Genomic DNA, 19,511 nt, shown 5'->3' on the forward strand with positions numbered 1-19,511 from the left:
CACTCACTCTTGCTCGCTCACTCGCTCGCTCACCCGTTTCAACCCCAACGAGTGTCTCTTTTCAACGTTATTCTTCGCACCATCTCTTTCCCTCTCAACGTTCTCTCTCTTTATCTATCACCCGTCCCGAACTCTACCTATCCTCCACTCTCTCTCTCTCTGCTTCTCTCTGTCTGTCTCTCCCTTTCTCACCCTTTCTCTAGCTATCTTCTACCAACCTATGCACACCCTACGCCGTCGTCAAGCGCCGGTACCGTACGGATTGGTCCTGCGCGCTAGGGGATGCTGCGAGATAATCGCGCTTCCTCGCCCCGCGCGTAACCAACCCCCGCGAGTCACCCCGCGCCGAGGGAAGGCAGCAGTGAGAGCCAGGCCGCCGCCATAGCCGCTCCCCGGGCAACGAAGGAGGAGAAGCCGACGAACCACTCTCTCTTCCTCTCTCCCTCAACTGTCGCTCTCTCTTTTCGTTTCTCGTTCTCTCTGTCTCTGTCCGACGGGTGTCCCGGGTGTCCGCGTTGCGGTACGCGTTTCTCGGCGGCGGCGTCGTTCTAACCTACATCCCGGGGTCTGGAGTATCAACCAGCGTGACTCGTCGTCTCGCACGCGCGCGGACCGACGATCGTACGACCGACCGGACGAGCACCCGGCGGGGCGAGGAGAGAGTGACGTGGGAACCTGAACACGCGATCTGTCTACGCGAGCGGCGTGTGCATCTGACGAGAGTGCGTAGAGACGGTGCTGCTAACGAGACGTCGACGTCGTCATCGACAACGACGACGATCAAGGAGAGAGCGCGTAGATGAGCAGCGAGCGAGAGCAACGTGGTGAACGCGCGGCACGTTGACGTTTCCCTTTAACAGCGGGCGGTGGAGAGAGCTTTGTGTGGGTGACCCATCGACGTGGGTAACCGCTGTCCAGCATCGAATGCCATTGAAAGCGCGAGGGTGATCAGGGCTACGGTTTACGATAGTGCCGGCCCAGGCATTCGGAGAATCCTAACGATAAGTGGACGGCGACGCGGCTGGCCGAAACGCGGTGCGACCACTTGACGGCTGGAGAATGCGGCACTTTCTAGAAGTTTGTGTTCGTACGTATGATCGCCGGCGTTTCGTAACTGACATTAGATACACGATGCGTACTCGATCGGAACGGGGGAACGGCGACGTGATGTTCGTTGGCGATCGCGAATAGAATTAGGAATTCGTGAACGCGGTGGGATCTTTCGGTGCGAAAGAATTTGTGACGAGAGCCGTGAACTTGAACGATACTCGAAATTGTGTGCGCCATGTCAGTGTAAGTGTTCGCTGTCATTGGATGAACGCGCTTCGTGCGAATGGAACACACCGTGGTGTCCATGCCGATTCGTACGCGTTACCGACGCTGCGATCGTCGACAAAACTCTAAACATAATTGAAATAGATTGTCTCACGTGAAAAATGAAGAATGCGATTCGCATACAACGACAAGTATAAATGCTTAATTGGCAATTATTAAACTTTGAAATGACGTAAGCGTAAATACCGAGATAGTAAATTTAGATACCGTTAAGCACGATGCTAAGGATTCAAAGTATCACCTTTAAACGCACATTAATCTCACGTCCAAAATGTTTATCCGCTGTAGTGATACAAGAGTGTCTTTGTGTTGACGCGAATAAATGAGAGTTCGAAGAACGAAGAAAAAGTGATCGAAATACGATGAGTCCTTACGATTGAATTGCGAAAATTAGTACTTGCTGGAGGAAAAATCAAGTTCCGCAAAGAACTTTCTGTGCCAATAAACTGCGATTGTCCGTGTGAGATTACGTTGCACAATAAACCCACGCGTTTTATGAGACGCAGTTTTCTAGAAGAAAAGCTCCACTCGAAAGGAGGGCTCACAGTCAATAATGTGCCGCCGAGTGTCTACAGATCAAGTACGCACGACATTCGCCGGAGAATTTAATTAAGCGTTCAAACACCTGGAATACCTACAAGCCAAGCGCATAGGTTCAAAATTTCTCGCCAGTGGCAAAGTCGACCGTATGGTCAGACGGTCATCGCGAGCGTCACGAATCGAACGACGCCTCGTAACGTAATCAACTCTACAAACGACGATAAGTGCAAACATTTAAATATGAATAGCTATTTATAGCGTGTTGTTTAATTTCGGAAATTTTCGAAAAATTCGCTTCGCAAGTGGGACGCGACCTTCGTCTTTTTCCGTTCTTTGATTCGACGCTTCAAAGTGCAACGCTGATCGCTACGCTTTAGAGTACGGTGAAACCAAAGAAAGTAAGAAGCCGGACGCGAAGCAACACATACCTGGTGACACGGTCTATTGATAGCTCGATCACGGCGGCGTCAAGCAGCAACGTGTTGGCACGTGTGTGGCATTAAGCGAACCACCGCGAACAATAGATCGTGATAATTCGATTGCCGGTGCATCTGACGCCTCAAGTTCCGGCTTTCACCTGTCCGATATATCGTCTGTACGGCACGCGTGTAATCGCGGCTCATTAAGCGTTACGAGCTTAAACGGCGTTGGCTGGTTTGATCGCGCCGCTCTGCTCGCCATGTAACGACATAACGACGTGTCTCGACAAGCCACGTGGATTTTCCGGACGATTCTGTGCGACAAATTGCCGATTCGAAGCGATTACTGATTTCGCCTCACGATTGCACAATTCAACATTGCGTTGACGAATCTCCGAGCCGATCGCGAGTCGACGCGAAGTCGGCTTGACTTTCCGCAGCGGCCAAGAACAGTATTCTTACTTCGCTTATTGAAAGCGGAACGGAATTCTGCCGCGGAAGTGTGCCGATTATTGCACATTGCGATACTCCGTGAAAGTGCCGTACTGTGAGGAAGTCCAAGTGTCGTTCGTCGATTGTCGACCGATCCGCCGATCTTCCCCGGCAACGAGTTTCTCCTTCTCGGATTCGTGATGCCGCAGCGTCCTGATCACGTCGTCGTTACGACACATCACGAGCTGCGCGCGAAGAGATAATGAAAGCGGCCGCTCAACGTGTGCGAAAACAAGAGTAGGTATGTGTGTTGCGCACGTGTACACGTAGTTACGTCGAGTTATTCTCCCAAAAGTCGTGAGGAGAGGAGGGAGATGGAGAGAGATGCGGTCATTTTCAGGCCAAGAGAATGCTGTTTTTTCGAGGGCGGTTTGCAACCGTTTGCCGTTTGCCATTGTTACCGAGTTAAGCGCGCGCGCGAAGAGAGCTATGCCCTTTAACATCGCGAAAAGATCGATCTCTCGCGTATTCGAAACGTCCGATTCTTGCAATTCGTTTAATCGGAGCCGGAGGAGGTAGAAATTAACTCTCATCAGATGCTCGGCGCCTCCCTCACGTTTAACCTTTCGGTGTTTGCGTTTCAAGTGAGACGAAAATGATCTAATGTAATTATCTCGATCGTGCATTGGATCGTTAATGACGTTCGTTGCATAAGTTGCATACATATAAATTAATTACAATATTTTTATCAAAAGTAACTTAAAAATATAAAAAATTAATATGTTCTTCAATTTCAAATGTTTACTATAAGCGTTACGATAAAAAAATTAACGAATAAAAGTTTTGTTTTACATAACTGCATTTCAACAAATTGCACTTCTTTTCTTAATTGATTGTAAACAAATTTTTAAAGTTTGACATCTTAAATAGAGCTTTTAAAAAAACATATTTGTTTATAATTATCTAAAGATTAAATTTTTTTCTGTTGACAACTTAAAAGCTTTTAAAATGTGCAAAAATACTCCATTTTTTAATCACTTATAATTTAAACTTTATCGATGCCTCAATATTTTCGTAAAATAGAAATTCACTCAAAATTCGATTAAAGCAGATCGTAATAGTTCGTAGCAATATAATTTTCAGTCTTTAATTTAAAAAAATTTAGTACATACTTGTTAATATAAAATCGGTAGATCGTTAAGTATGAATTCACGTAAATCATAAATTTTACGCTTTCAGCGATTTTCTGGAACTCGACTACCAACACAAAATTATAACTCTCTCATAAAGACTGTAAATGTAGTTGAAAACTCCTGTAGTTGAACTCCTGTTTTTCACTGTGATCCGCGAAGTATTGGAAAATGTCTACTTTCCTGTGAATTACAAGGAAATGGTGACGGTAACCTAATTTCGCCCGATGCGACATGCTGCTCTCTTACGGACGTGGGTCTGGATTGGGGAAAAGAAATCGAGTGACTACTATTAGTTTCGCATTCAAAGAAGCAAAAGTAGTGCGGAATGCAAATCGGCGATTCAAGCGGAACGAAACTCGATTGAGAGCAACTCGATAGCGACCATGAACTGCCGTTTCATCATCAAACGCCCTTTATTGGCAAAGAATCGTTCGTATTACTTTTTGCAAATATTCGCGTTTCCCACAACGGCGCGATAGTATCGCTATCAAAGTTTTTCTACCAATCACGGTTCCATCATATTCCGATGCAGCGCAACATTTCAACATCACGTTGTTCAGCATAGTTATATTGTTTTCTGCATCTATTATTAGCTATTGAGTTTAATGTTATGTGATAATAGCAATAATTAATATATTTGTTGCGGATTAGTATATGTAATTATTGCGTCGAAATTCCCTATAGATCCGCCTCGTCCGTGGCGGAAATAATGCAAAATACAACAGTCAATCCTATGAATAATAAGCAAATAAACACACCAGAGGTGATACATTACATTATTATATGTAAATTCGATTTTACAATGCAAAATGTGATTAGTATTTTTAATTCATACTTAAACGACTTGCACCGTAATAACGATTTGTTTATTTACGAATATTTTAACTCGTTCTTCTTTAATTGTTCACTTTAATCGCTCGGCTTTATCGGAAAGCAGGTCGTTTACAGGAAGATTTCGAAAGAAAACGCGACGATTAGGTGAACTAGTTGTTACCGATCAGGAGAAAAGTCAAACACCTTTACGGTTACGACATCCTCGAAGGCATTAAGTGTCGCTTAATGGCCGACAGTCGATACCTCGACATTTGCCCTCCTCTCATGCTTGTGATGTACGTGCTTGTAGATCGAAATGGATTGGCGTTAACACTTCCGGCAATTAGAAGCGGCATTCGCTCTTCGCCGAGGAGGTAGAGTAAACGCGACCTTCGATAAGATTGCGCGATTTCAAAAACATCTTATCGGCAGCTCGACAGCTTTAAAAATACACGATCGTACACTTGGTAAAAATTAGCGGACACCGATTGGACGCGATGCTTCACTGCCGTTTAAGTTTAATCGCCAATCTCTCGCTCTACGCATCCACTGAATTCTTTATATCGTCAAATTTATGAGAATAATCGCCAGAGCAGCAACGCGCATAAAATCTTCATATTATTAATAATTAATAGCACATTAACGGATATTGCTGCATAATATCAAACATTATGAAGTTAGCGTATACATTTTTGGTTAGCGGTTCACCCCGCAATCCGCAGCAGTTACCTTTGAAAGGACATCGTTCACTCGAGTTTATTATTAAGCGTTAATGTATTATTCCCCGCATGTCATCGCTGCATCGCAGCAGCGTCGTTTGATTACGCATGTATCACATGTAAATTAATTTTCCGTTCGCTTATCAGAATTGGAATTGTATTTCGGATCGGTTGCACCAAAAGATGACGATGATTGACGGCGTGTTTCGCTGTGCACACGTTGTACAAACGCGCGCGATATTAAATTCGTCACGTGTCTTCTGTCGAGCGCGCACGCCAAATACCAGATAGCAAAATAATTACGCAGCAGCTTTAATCAACGCGTCAACGATGCGACGCGCGACTGTACATATGTAAAGTTATTAAACAAATCAATGTCGTCGCTTCGCGCGAATTAACATTTCGTTAGCGGACGAAGTCGAGCGCGATAATTTCAACGCGAAACGCATTTATTGCCATTGACAGATGTCGGGATCAGCGAGTTGCGAGCGGAATAAAAATCTATATGAAAAAATATTTGCGCTCGATATACATCAAGCGCATTCCAAATAGACTGCGCACTCTCACATTGTGATTAACACTTATTCATTGTATTTGACTTAAAAATATTTTTATTTATGGCCGGATTAAAACAAATTCACCTCTTTTAGCTTCCAAGTATATACAAATCAAGAGTTATCTATCGCCAATTATATATCTTGTCTTATCATCTGCCTATTATACTATTTGGAAAATCAATATCGTTCTACTGATATACGATGTGCATAACGGATATTACCTTGATATTATTGAAGGGTACTAAAAGGAAGAAGAGCTATATGATGCTGGTTAGAGTGACCAAACATTTCTGAAATATATCCCGTCGCTTTGTCGGATGAGGGAAACCACACGTAACCTTCCATCCGCGGTCAAAGCCCGCCGCTTTCGAGACTCGCGAGATGATAAATCGACCGGCGCGTATCTCGGCGCGAATATTCGACAAGCGCCGTGCGACAACGGCGAACGGCAGAAGAAAATGGGCAGGCAAGTGTTTTGGCATCCATGAAAATTTATCGCGGGCTATGCAACGCGCACTAGAAGTACCTCGCGCGAGCGTCGGCGAGAGCTCTCTCCTCGCGCGATCCCCCTTTTTGCCGGTATTTTTTCCAGTCCTCCCTCTCGCCATCCCCTTCGCTCGTCCCTTCCCTCGCGCTCGCCCTGCCGAGCGCGTACGACTTTTTAGCGGATCCGGCGAATTTATGTATCACCATATCCCCGGCAGATCGCTGCGCCCATAAATATCACTGCGACATGATCCTTATTGATCTCTGATACAATGTGTTTTTTTCTGTCCGTTCGCGGGAAAACGATTTCTTCGACGTAAAACTAAATCGCGACGGTTTTACACACGAGATTTTACATCCGCGTGTATCTTTAGCAATTTAAAAAACCTGACAATGAGTAAATGCAGTTCTTAGAGCGGGACGAATGCAGGCGACTTTCGATGCACTTTGCGAAATGAGATTACTCAAATGAAATTAGATGCTCCCGATGCGCGTGTTTCGCGCACGATGCGAACGATTGCAGAAGTGGATTTGTGAGGAAAGCATGAATAACAAAGTATACTATTTCCCATGGAATTACAACGGTTTCTACGGTTTAAACCGACACGCGCTGCAACTTTCCGGTCGATGCTTCATATTGAGGGCATTATCTCGTTTTATTCAGAGCGCCGCTGCCCGTTCGTATTCTCGCTGCTGGTATCGTTTATCGGCCGGCTTTATGACGTCATAACGCGCAACTAGGTTATCACGGAACACCTGTATAAAATAACGATACAATATAATGCTCGACTTAGAATGCAGATTAGATGATGATAGATAAACGAAAGGCGGATCACTCGCGTTTGGAAAATATAGTTACATATTAAGAGAAAAATTGTAGATGAAAAAGCTGGATAGCGCGCTAAGAAATATTGCAGTTAAGTCAAATATAAACAACAGATATCGCAGACAAAAATTGTTTCCGACGTTGTAAACTTCGCGCTTTTGTAATTGAACGCTGAATAAATAGATTATTATCATTCAATCGATGACGTGAATTACCGCAAACATACTATGTAGTAGATAATTTAATATTATGACGCGTAACATAATTTAAATGACTTTCGGCGGCGTCTATGCGCCGGAAAACAAAGCCCTGGCTGAAGCTTGCATTACTGCGAGATAAATTCCTGCGCTCATAATTCTCGGGCGATTGTTTTATTAATTTCACACCACCTACGTACTTGCTACTATCAGCGTAAACGCGCGAGCGCGCACGCACGATTACAGGCGTGTATTCCACGCTTTTACGGCGATCCTTAAAACTTAATTATCCCCGGGCATGTCGCATTATCTGAATTTTCCCATTAGCACCGAGTAAGAAGTAATACTAGCCCATGATGGCGCGAATTTTCCTCTTAGAGAACCTCGCGCTTTTTCCGGCGCTCACGATAAGAGTTGTTACAGCGTCCCGAAAGGTAATTAAAGAAGCAGATCGCAGGAGAAATTACCGGTTTTCGCGCAAGCACCTGATTATACTCAAGCTCACGCCCTAATTTCTACGTGCCATTTCGACGCGTCATCATTTTCAAGATGACGTCCAGCTAACTACCCTTTCTTCTCGGATTATATTTTGAAAGAATTGAAAGAAAATGACATGTCAGTTAGAGAGTGTTCGTGCACAAAAAACATCGGCAAAAATGAAAATAGCGTAAATCGGCAATTAATAAAAGTTCCTTTAGTCATTCTTGGTTATTTCTGTAGTTCTGAAAACGTGCGCTCGGGTCCAACACATTTTCCATTTTACATTCCAACTTTTCCCCATTTTGCGGGAACTTACGGGGTAAAGTTTTGAGCACACTCCTCTCCACATAATCACTGTTCTTTTTTAATGTTTCTGTATTACATATTTTAAAATATTCGTAAAACGTCCGCGCGATAGGCAGCAATAAATAGCGATAAAATTTAAGGTAAAATTTATGAAAAACACAAGATTGATAATTTAGAATCTTGAGTGAATATTAATAATTCTATAATGAGGAGATGCATTGTAAGTAATAAATTTTAAATCTCTGTGTTTGAAAGTTACATAAAGGTAAGCTTAATAATTTCTCTTTTTCATCCAAAGTCGATCGAAGGGATTTCGATATCTTCCTGTTTGTTGTAACAACGATAGACGATGCAAGAAATAACTATGATGCGTATTACTGTTTAGCTAACCATAACGCGCCGCATCTACCTATTGCGTATTATGGTTGAACAATACAGTGCCGGATTAGTATGCTGATTTAGAGCAGCTGTAATGCATTTAGCACCTTGATTGAGACTGATGCGATCGCGGCTACTGTGTTCATTAGCAATAACGAATATTTAACCGCACTAGCTCAGAGTGCGATAAAAAACAACGGAAATTTTACGATACAAGATCTTATTTGACTTTTAGTGTTAACGTTGGTAATGTTGTAATTTGTTTAACACGTAATTAGAATTAACACACATATACACACACATTTATACATAATTACTATCTTATCCTATTATGAGAATTATATATACTATAATCTTTCATATACAAAATTCACAGAAAAATTTTAATTTGAGATTTAATCATAAAACTGTTTAAAATAAAAGTTAAAACGTTATACAAATTAAATATTGTGAACGCGTTTTAATTAAAAAGAAATAAATTCTTTGAACTGTATGAATTTTGTTAATTGAGAATTCTTACCGCGGACGTCTTTCTTTTTTCGGAGAGAAATTCTACGTAGTGGAAATTATATAAATGGTGATGGAATAAAACTCGGTAATGGGTGGAATAAAACTCAATTACATTATACATGCGTGTGCAATAGTACTTAATACGCGAAACTGTCGCGTCTAATTATTCGCGCACTTGAATGTAGAGTGACGCAGAATATGAGGTCGCGCCAACTAGCATAACTTGCGTAACTCGCTTGTCAGAGTTCGTGCGCGCGAGAGAGACCGATGCGAAAAGTTCGACCGCACCGCGAGGTCTTTTACATCTCACTGGTTTATTCGCCAGTAAATCGTGCCTTTTATTTTTTTCCCTCTCGTCGATTTTTTTAAATTTCTATTCCGCCTACTTCCGCCGACAGATAATCGATTCCTTTTTCCATCCTCTTCCCTTATCTTCCCCGCCAGCTCTTTTTTTCACCGCATCCGGAGTAATTATCGGTCGCGGAAAGACCACTTAGATAATTAATGGGAAATCGAGCAGCCTCTTGATCTACGTTCTCGGCGCGCGAAACCGCCGAGCGAAACGCGAACGGCCACGTCAAATCCGCTTACAGCTCTATAATGTCGGCGAAATTCGAATGCTTTTGGGGTTAATTAAGTGTAACACTAATAAAGACGTGGAAAAGGATTTAAGTAGCTTTAGTAATTTATATATAAGCCTAGGGACATTTGCTGTGCCAGTTCGATCTCGGTCTCATGAATAATTCATTAATTATTCAAATGGACGGCATTTCTTGGAAACGCGGAACTTATTTGTCTGTGTTGTTGAGTTTTTCTAGTTATTCAAACGTTAATAAATGATTGAGAATTATGTTGCTTTCCGTAATGTAACTTAATGTTTGAAAGTCTTACTTGTCGCTATCACAAAAGATATAAAATATTTCACTTTCTGCTTTAAATAACATCAATTTGTGTATTTAACTTTAATAACGTGCAACATTATTAAAATAATTAATTAAAAAAATGAATAAAGAAAATTAAAAGATGTAAATATAGCGTCGACGTGACGCACTTGCAATAAGTTCGGAATTCTACTTTTCTTTGTTCTTTCTTTCCTTCTTTTTTTTTTTTACTTTCTCACTCTTTTTTGCGTTTCGCGAGATTTATTATAGGCCACGCGAGACTCACAATGCCGCTGGTTATATTCTTGGACGCTTTTGATGCTTTATTGCGACAGCATATTCAATGCTTTCCTATCTTAAGACGTAGTATCCCGTCCACTGTCTCACCCTTATTTCGCTAGCCGAGGAGGGACAATTAACGTAAAACGGTCAAGCGAAAATGAAGCGGTAAAATACAGGCGCGGCGCGTGCTACGCCAGAGAAGCGTTCCCGTTTTAGCGGATTTGTCGCTATAGACGGCAGCTAGGTGAAAACGTACCTAATGGCGCGTTTAATTAATCCGACCTTGGTTATTTTAATTATCCGCTGGCACTCCTTACGCGCGCAGCGACTTCATCCACTCGGCTCCGCCCGACGAGAGGCGAGACTCGAGCGTGAATGGCCGAGCGTGGATGGCTGTGATCGGCTTATAAACTTATCTAACCGCTGTTCCATCCCGATCATCCTATTGCCGCTTCCTATTGCTGATCCCTCGGTCCCTCGCTATTCATGACGATCCGTGGAACGCGTCTCTGCATGCCTGAACTCGCACAATACCGTCGATTTTGAATCGTAAAATAAAAAGGATCAAAGCTATTTTCGCGATATTATTTTTTTTTCCAGTATGTTTATCGGGAAAGGTAACACGCAAGCAAGAAGTTCACGACCATACTTCCACAAGTTTCGAAATGTTTTCGCGATTGAAAGATCAAAATAAAATTAATTTGATCGTAATTGCTAGACGGGACACTACGTCTTTTGCTTACCGCAGCGAATCACGTAATTATATAGATTTGTGACATATAGAATAACGGTGAACAAATTTAAATCACTTCTCGAAGAGAGTGCCCGGATCAGATTCAATCAGATAGAATATTTATTGATCGAAGGATTTTCAATTAAAGCCAGTCGACGGATACTGAAAAAGTCGACTGACTTTCAATTAAATATTTTATACCCGCCCACAAAGCAAGCGCGACGTATCAAAGTTTCAGTCGCTCTGAGAGAGCGAGTAAAGTTCGCAGTATCACAGCCGCGAACTATTGCAAGTTTTAGATATAAAACCGCGCGACACGTTCCAAGCGACAAATGATTTTCTTTCTTCGCAGTTCCGGCGTTCGGGATCGTCGGGGGGAAGATAAAATAACTTTGCTAGTCGACTTATTGCTGGATCCTTAACGATTTGTGGGAAAACGATATTTAATTAAAAACAGCGCGTGACTTTCTTCTGTATTTCTGTTCTGATATTTTCCGCCAATGAGAAACGACAGATATTGGATATCGAGATTGATACTTTTTTCCTTTCTAAAGAATAAGAGATTATGAGAATAATTTTTTTGCCAAAGCAAAAGCAGGAGGCTTATAGAATTACATTGAAGAAATGATAAAAAGTGCTCAAGGAAACATCTCAGTATATTTTCTTCTTTCAGAATAAAATATTAGATTAAATAAAAAGTTAATTAAAAAATATTATGTTAAGTAGAGATTAAAAAATAAATGATAGAACAAAGAGTATTAAATCAAGAGTTGAATAGAACAAAATAAAATATTATGTTAAATAAAAAAGTCGATAAAATAAAAGATAATTTAAGTAAAAAAATATCACATATGTAGAAAAAGAAAAGTTTTAAAAAGACAACACAAGCAAAAATAATCGCGCAATGTTGGGAAACCGTTTCCATCTCCTGCTTGCGTACAAAATGCTTCTTCGGGCAAGTTCTTTCGATCAGATTTCATAAAGCAGCAGTTGCTTTTTAGACGATTTAATTCCAGCGGTACAGTAATTTAAATGTCTTGTCAAACTTAACAAGCGAGTTAATTTGAACGACCATTTCTCCCCGCGGTGCTATAAGTTATCGAGTCGTCTACTGGAACTCTTTTCCACCAACGCTAATTTCAGCCGGGAAAATTATTTCGCTCACCAGACCGAACTTTTCTCCTCTCTCCCGCCCGATAAAGTTTCTCATCCGTGCCGGTCGACGATGAGCCCTGGAAAACGGTATCCGACGTGCCGAGCACTTAAAACCGTTGCTGCTACTTGCAGCCGATTATTTACGAAAAGTTCTGTATGTGCAGTGTCACTTGTCAAACGTTATCGCATTACGTCCAACGCGTACAAATCTTATGACACGTTTATATATCAATTTATTATCGCATTTTTTAATCAATCTATCTACCTGTTCTAAAAAAGAGATCAATTAGCATTTGTCAGCGAAAAATGTCGTACTTATTAAAAAAATTTATAAATGGCTTTCGCACGGAGAGACTCAAGATTTTTTGTGTGGACTTATTTCAACTGGACGATATTTTGAAAAATATTATCCCGTTAACGAAGAAAATGGAGAAAAGGAGACCCTTCTCCAGTTTAACCTTGAACTGGAGATTGGACCTTCATCGATCAGGCCTTATCGATGCCATGAATGTGTCCCGTGTTTTTCTGGGAAGTTTTTATCTCTCGCAGCGCACTTCGAAGGATAAGGCACGTATCGAAGGATAGTTTTTGCAAAACCGCACTGTTCAATATTGCTATTTTGCGTACACTCGCCGGCTATCGTAGCGAGTTAATATTAGCACAGCGCGAACCTACTAAATCACGTGTCAAGAACAAACGGAATTTAGCGAGTTGCATGTATGGCGGTAGGTGTGGCATATATACGGACGTGCGCTATGTAACTTGATACTCGATGCATCGAGTGATTTCATCTTTATCGCGGACAAATTCTAATGTCATATCGAAATTATTTGTAACAAAACGCTTTGTACAAAGAAAATCAAAATTATTACGTCGAAAGGACTTTTAGCTGTTCGTTTGTAATAACGCGCTTTCTCAGAGACAATAATAATTTTACTTTTGACTGAAAAGAATTTTCAACAAATGTTTTCAGCTAATAAATTTTTAATTAAGAAAAAAATATTTTGAACTAAGAAAGCATTAATCCTTTTTTTACCATTTTCATAAAAAAATTAAAATAGATTAAATATATATGACGATTAAAAAACTGCAAATTGTTTAATTCGATAATACGCGAATGCAAATAAGTGATTAATGAAGATAAAGCAAACTTAATTAGTTTAATGAAAAAACGAAAATAAAGCTCAAAGAAAGATACGTAAACGACAGAGTGTTTTATTCATTCTCATTATCAAGCGAAGGCGGGATAAGCCGTTGTTGTTTTGTGGATAATACCGTTGTTTATTACCAACGTTGTAAAAAGTAACGAAAGGAGCCCTATCTGCGTTTCGCAGTGGCAGCGGGTAAGCAATAAGCGATGCTATAAATTAGAAATCCGCCGAGTAAGGAGCGCGTGTTTGCTTAAACACGATGTACAAAATATTCTCACAATCAGCACATTTATAGCAGAATTAAAATGTATTCAATAGCAGAATACTGACACTTAAGTGAATTAAAATGGCATATATAAACATTTACTATTACATTAGCATAATTTGTTTCCTCCCAAGCGTGTAATAATATTTCGTAATTTTACTAATTTGCGTCATATTGTACGAAAAATTCGTATTTTGAATGTTTAAATATCCTATAAAAGCGCATGCAATTTGGCGCGTATTCACTATATTACATAATACAAAATAATGCACCTAAACGCATTAATTAGAGACAAAGTTCTAGCATCTCCTCTTAAACTTCAAAATAAAATTCATATAATAAATAATTTTTCTATTCTTAATCTCGGTTATATTGCATAATATCAGCTTTCGATGAAAAGAAAAAAACCATTTTAAAAATCACCTTGCAAACGATACAATTTATTTTCAAACTCCATGTATATGTCGAGTAGTTGCAAAGCAAATAATTTGCATAAACATGAATAATATATCAATTTAAAATAACGTATCAATTTTAAATAACGTATCAATTCTGTTCAAGCGAATAATTGCACAATTATGGAAAATCGCCGAGATATCGATGCCAGTCATCATATCCAGTAAATAATTACAATACGAATAAAAAATAAAAGCGGAATGTAATGCCAAACCAAAATGCAGTTTATTTTTATTTACTATAAACGAAAGATTGACTCCCTCAATTAGATTGCAGTTCTTTTTGTTTCTCCGATTATCTGATTTGATAACTTGTATCGCGTCTACCTCCACCATCGAAGTTCTTTTGTTCCCTTGTTAATTGACGCAGTCATCAGTGAAAACTGTTTGCTCGAATATCCAATTAAAAAACTGTCTGAACGAATTGAGACGCAGTTTTGTTATGAACGCAATTTCCGATATGCGGGTGATTTTGAAAGGCGATGGCAAAAAGTGTTGTTAGAATAACATTGAAAAGCGCGGAAACGTGAAAAGCTTCGTCGTAATTTAAACAAGTACCTTGCGAATTCAGTTAAAACCAATATCACGTTTTCGTTAATTTCGATTTTCCCTCATTTCATTTCTCCATTAAACTTTAGCATTTGTTACGCACATAAAGGTAGAAACAAAACCTAGTGCACTGTCCAGTTTTATTGTTAGACAAGATAATGTAAAATTTATAACGCAGTTTCGGCTATGACGAGGTATGAAAAAGCTTTCATGTTAATCGTATTTTGGAGATGAAGCGTAGTCATGAGAATATGCTATATGTTTCAGTTAAAATGCTTTACTTCCATAATTTTTCCATCACCTATGACGAACTTTCATTATTAAAAGAAATTGGCAATTAAACAGCCCATTATAGAGTAGATACGTTGGTTAATAAAACTTGTAGACATGCCATTATTATCCTGTTTTCGTTTCAAAAAAATTGCTATTACGCTACAAAATTGTAGCACATAAAATAATTATTTTTAAATTAATATACAAAATACAAAATACGTTTACATTTAAGACTTGTGCAAAATGTTACGTTGCGCTTAGTAAAAATGAGCAATAAAAAATACGAAATATTTTTATAAAAAATATCTGTCAAAATGAAATGCTGAGCATTATTGTATCGCTGGCATTTTTTAAAACTGAAAATATATCTTATTAATTTATAGCAAATCTTTCATTGATTATTAATGTTAATTATTTGATTATTAATATCAAATGTGTTATTAGTTATTCATTTATTAAGTAATAATATAGCACAGTTTGTTTATGATGTTTGCGGCGATATATGCAACATTATTTATCAAATTAAATATGTATACATCCTTCCCGTTTTCCGCTAGAAATTGATTCTTGTATTAATTTATGCTTCACGTGCCTCAAATCTTCGCTCCGTGGATTTTTAGACTATCAGGACCCTGATTGGCTGGAATTTAAAGAGCTTAACTGGCTATCGATGAAAGACTCGCAGTTTAACCTTTCATGCACGACCTATGAAAAATCTGATATCTACCCACATGATGGAATTTAAATAGACATCCTTTTAATAATTCTACCTGTCGATTAATTGATGGAGAAAGAAAGATGTATATGAGGAAAGAAAGAAACGTTCTATCAGATATGTTTTTTTTTTGCATTTAACACGTTTACAATGCGCAAATGTTTATCTCAAAGGATAATTTCCGTTGAGTGTCAAAATTCTGAAACGATCTGTATTAAAGTTACAAACGGAGGATAACTTTGACGATACAAAAGTATCCTTTTGTATCTGAAAAGAACTATAAAAACGACTCAATCGCGAAAGGCCAACACATATTCCCGCACACGAACGAATTTTCTGTAATTCGCGTTAAGCCACGACGGTTCAAGTAACAGCAATCGACGTTCCAGTGTACGAGTTCACCAGAGCTATTGGGAAGATGGGCTGCAAGCTGTCGTTTCCGTCGCCGATAGTACCGAGTGTCTTCGCTATTCGAGAGAGAGAGTGTCTTCGCGCGGAGAGACACTTGCAAAGTGCAGCTGTGTCAATCGCGATCGACGAGTTACATGCACACGAGAGATCGACTCGAACGCGCCATGGAAGAGCCACTCAACCGCGGGAACCGGGAATCCCGCTGTTATGCAAATTCCGCGATAATTCCGGGCATTTTTCATCCCCTCGGCACGCCACTTTCACCCCGGGCTTATCCTCTTCGTGTGAGCGAGCGATTACATAAAACCATTGGTGCAACAATGGGTTACCTTATAAAAGTTTCTTTTGAGAAAAGCGATATAGAGGTTTCGTATAATTTTCAACAATTTGCTCAAACATCAATGTTAATTAAACTTGTAAAAGTCTAGCACAGCTTGGTGTGATCTTTAAAAATCTTCTTTTTAAAAACAAAAATTATTTATTTTTTCCTTTTTTTTGAAATTAATGTTAAAATTCAGAAAGTTGTAAATAAATTCAATCGCAAAATCATACTTACAAAGTTATTTATCGAAAAGTGCGGAAATAACTTGAATTATTGTGTCTTTCTTTTCATAGAATCTGATATAAAAAACTTTACGATAAGACTAGATTGTTTTATTTTTTATGAGTTGGGTTACACCATATATCACACTGAATACTTCGTATATAAGAGCGATGTCACGCTGCGTTGAAATAGAACAGGAGTAATAAAGGCAATATAAATAGAAACACTTTTATCACACCAGGTGAGCTCATATACGCGTAATTTTAATATATTATATAATAATAACATTAATGAAATTATTATTAATTTTATTTTAGATTTATTTCTATTCGTTCTATTTAATTATTAATATTAATTAACTAATTTGTATTTTTGCATTTTACATATAAATGATCTATATAACTTGTTCATGTAACAAAATAATGTGAAATTTCCAAAATGTGTAAATTACGGGAAAAATCGAAGATTGTGTGATATCATTTAATATGCATACACTGGTAATCAATGTAATGGATAAAATTTGAGATAAAATATGTCATCTAAATTTCCGTCGAATAATTCAAATTATCATTGTAAATTACGTGTTCGCTTAATTTCTCCCTTTTCATGTTAATTGGATAAATTCAGCTTACGCTATACGTCTATAACATAATACAATATAATGAAATATGAGCTTACGTTTTGAGCGATAATAGCATGTCGCAATATATATATATAGTATATATTGAAATAATGTCGCGCCTCGTACACGCCGAGATACGTCAAAATAGAAGTTCGAGCGAAAATGGCAAGAAAGCGATGGCACGGAGGATAGATAAGTGCAACGAAAAAGGAGAGACGCCTTTGCGAGAGAAGCGCGCACTTTTGAGAGCTTCTCGAAATATATGAATATTTACTAGGACGAGAGAAAAATTTACTTTCTGCTCTTTTCGCCGCGTTTTTGTCCATCGGACGTCGATCTCTTCGCATCAGTAGGTGTCCACTTATACAGCGAATCCTACGTAACGACGGCTTCATGCAAATAGAGATTCATACGGAAAGTTCCTTTTTCCGACTACGTTATTCGCTTCAATTCGAGCTCATACGCGTAACGACGCTTTTATACCGATCATGATTTAGTCAAATAGCTTCTGCACACGTATAAATCGTCGAAATCGTAATTGACCTTTGTTCATGAAAAGCTTTTGAAGCGCTGCTATCAAACGTTTGTGGAAAAAAATCGCGCATGAAAACTCTAGCACTCTCTTTCCAAAGTGTACTGTAAAATGTTTGAAAAGAATCGGACTTTCAGAATTCCACTTGAAAACATTAGTACGTAAACGTACGTAAGTAAACGTTACTTCATGATGATGTACAGAATTTCGACTGCGCGGCGGTTACGTATTAAAGCGGAGTTAGGCCGGTGCCTGAGTGCTCGGAGCAAGGATGGAAATAACGGGAACTTGTAGCATACACATTAGAGTTTCTCACGAGCTGCCGCTAACTTTAATTGGTTTTCTGAGAAACGAGATCCCATTGCAACGTCCATTCAAAAGTAAGGGAACATCTCAGTAGCGATTTATCGAGCTCGCCACAGAAATTGTCAAATCAACCATTTTTTTTGCGTGCTTTTCTCGTGTTTTAATAGAAGACACTCGTAATTGATACAGCGCGAAAATCCGCCAAATTCGATAAATCGCGGTGGATCTTATTTTGCCTCCAAGTTTTAATTTCTAAACGAAACAACTATTGGTAAGTCAAAGATAATTGCTTATAATTTATTATCATTGATTTATCATCGATCACAAAACCGATTATAATAATGAAACGAATGTCGACTAAGGCGCGGAATTGTCTGTCTTTAGGATACTCATGCACAAGCTCATATTACTGACTCAATGTCGCATGTGCATGACGCATGCCAATGCATGGGATATGCTTAGGCGCGACCCTTCGACAGCGAGAGAGCGTACCTCGTCAGGTTTCGCGAGTAATCCACTTCGATCGACATGATGGATTGTCTTTCGATTAGATACGGACGCGTAGGAGATCTTCGCAAGACGAAGCACCCGCTCGAGCATATTCGACGCATACATGAATACGAATGGCTTCTTATGAGAGACAACTCCCAGGCTTGGAAGAAACATCGCACTTCTCTCAGAAGCGAAGAATAATGAATGCATCGACGTTGCTCTTTCAGCATTTTGTACTGTACTATCCTTCGTAAATATTGTACGATGACAAAGTTACTAGAATTTTGTGAAGATTGTACGCGCAGAGAATTTCGCGTATTTTATTGGGTATGAAATAAGATTAATAAATGAAATAAATCGTGAAAATATTTCCTCCATTTTGCTATACGGTAAAATATTTAACACATTGTACATTTTACTCGATAAACAAGTGTTTCCGGTACTTTCATTATCCTTTTGGATCACACATTTTTCCGGAAGATATATTCGCGGAGAGTATTCTGTATGGAAATTTCCGCGTGATTTGTGTAACGATTCCAGTGGTTACAATGTACATACACCGAAAGAGTGGTTCAGCGAAAATTAATGTAAACGTGTGCGCCGTAGTCAGCCGTTTTAACATTGGTTTGCGAAACATGTTGTGTAGTCTTTATCTCTTAAATACTTTTCACGTATCATTTGCTTCTAACAAACGCGTATTTATCAAATCAAATAAAACATTGATTCTTATGCATTCGTATTTTCTTTTTAATAAGTAAAACGAGAGATTATGACACGATCTTATGTCACATCGTGATTATAATTTGTCGCGTTAAATTTGCATCATCGTGCAAAATGCGTATTCATGATACAGCGAAATCAAAACTACGCGCGGATTCTGTCGGCGGGATAAATATGATTTTCTGCAAAATACGGAATGCAATTCGTGACGACGCGTCGCCAGCTAGCGTGTGC

General features: G+C 39.3%; 1 protein-coding gene across 9 annotated transcripts in view; it reads left to right on the forward strand.

Annotated features, from left to right (window-relative positions):
- The first annotated feature begins 344 nt into the window (after positions 1-344).
- The window catches only part of LOC105678710 (cyclic nucleotide-gated channel alpha-3), a 159,970-nt gene continuing 140,803 nt past the window's right edge, over positions 345-19,511 (forward strand). For 8 of the 9 annotated variants that reach the window (XR_010888386.1, XR_010888393.1, XR_010888390.1 and 5 more), the window contains exon 1: positions 345-3,027. The gene's annotated coding sequence lies outside the window, so the exon portion shown is untranslated. The remainder of the gene's footprint in view (positions 3,028-19,511) is intronic. The other variant, XR_010888387.1, reaches the window with a different exon arrangement.

Source organism: Linepithema humile, chromosome 2 (genome assembly GCF_040581485.1).
Source record: "Linepithema humile isolate Giens D197 chromosome 2, Lhum_UNIL_v1.0, whole genome shotgun sequence".
NCBI classification, from domain to species: Eukaryota; Metazoa; Arthropoda; class Insecta; order Hymenoptera; family Formicidae; genus Linepithema; species Linepithema humile.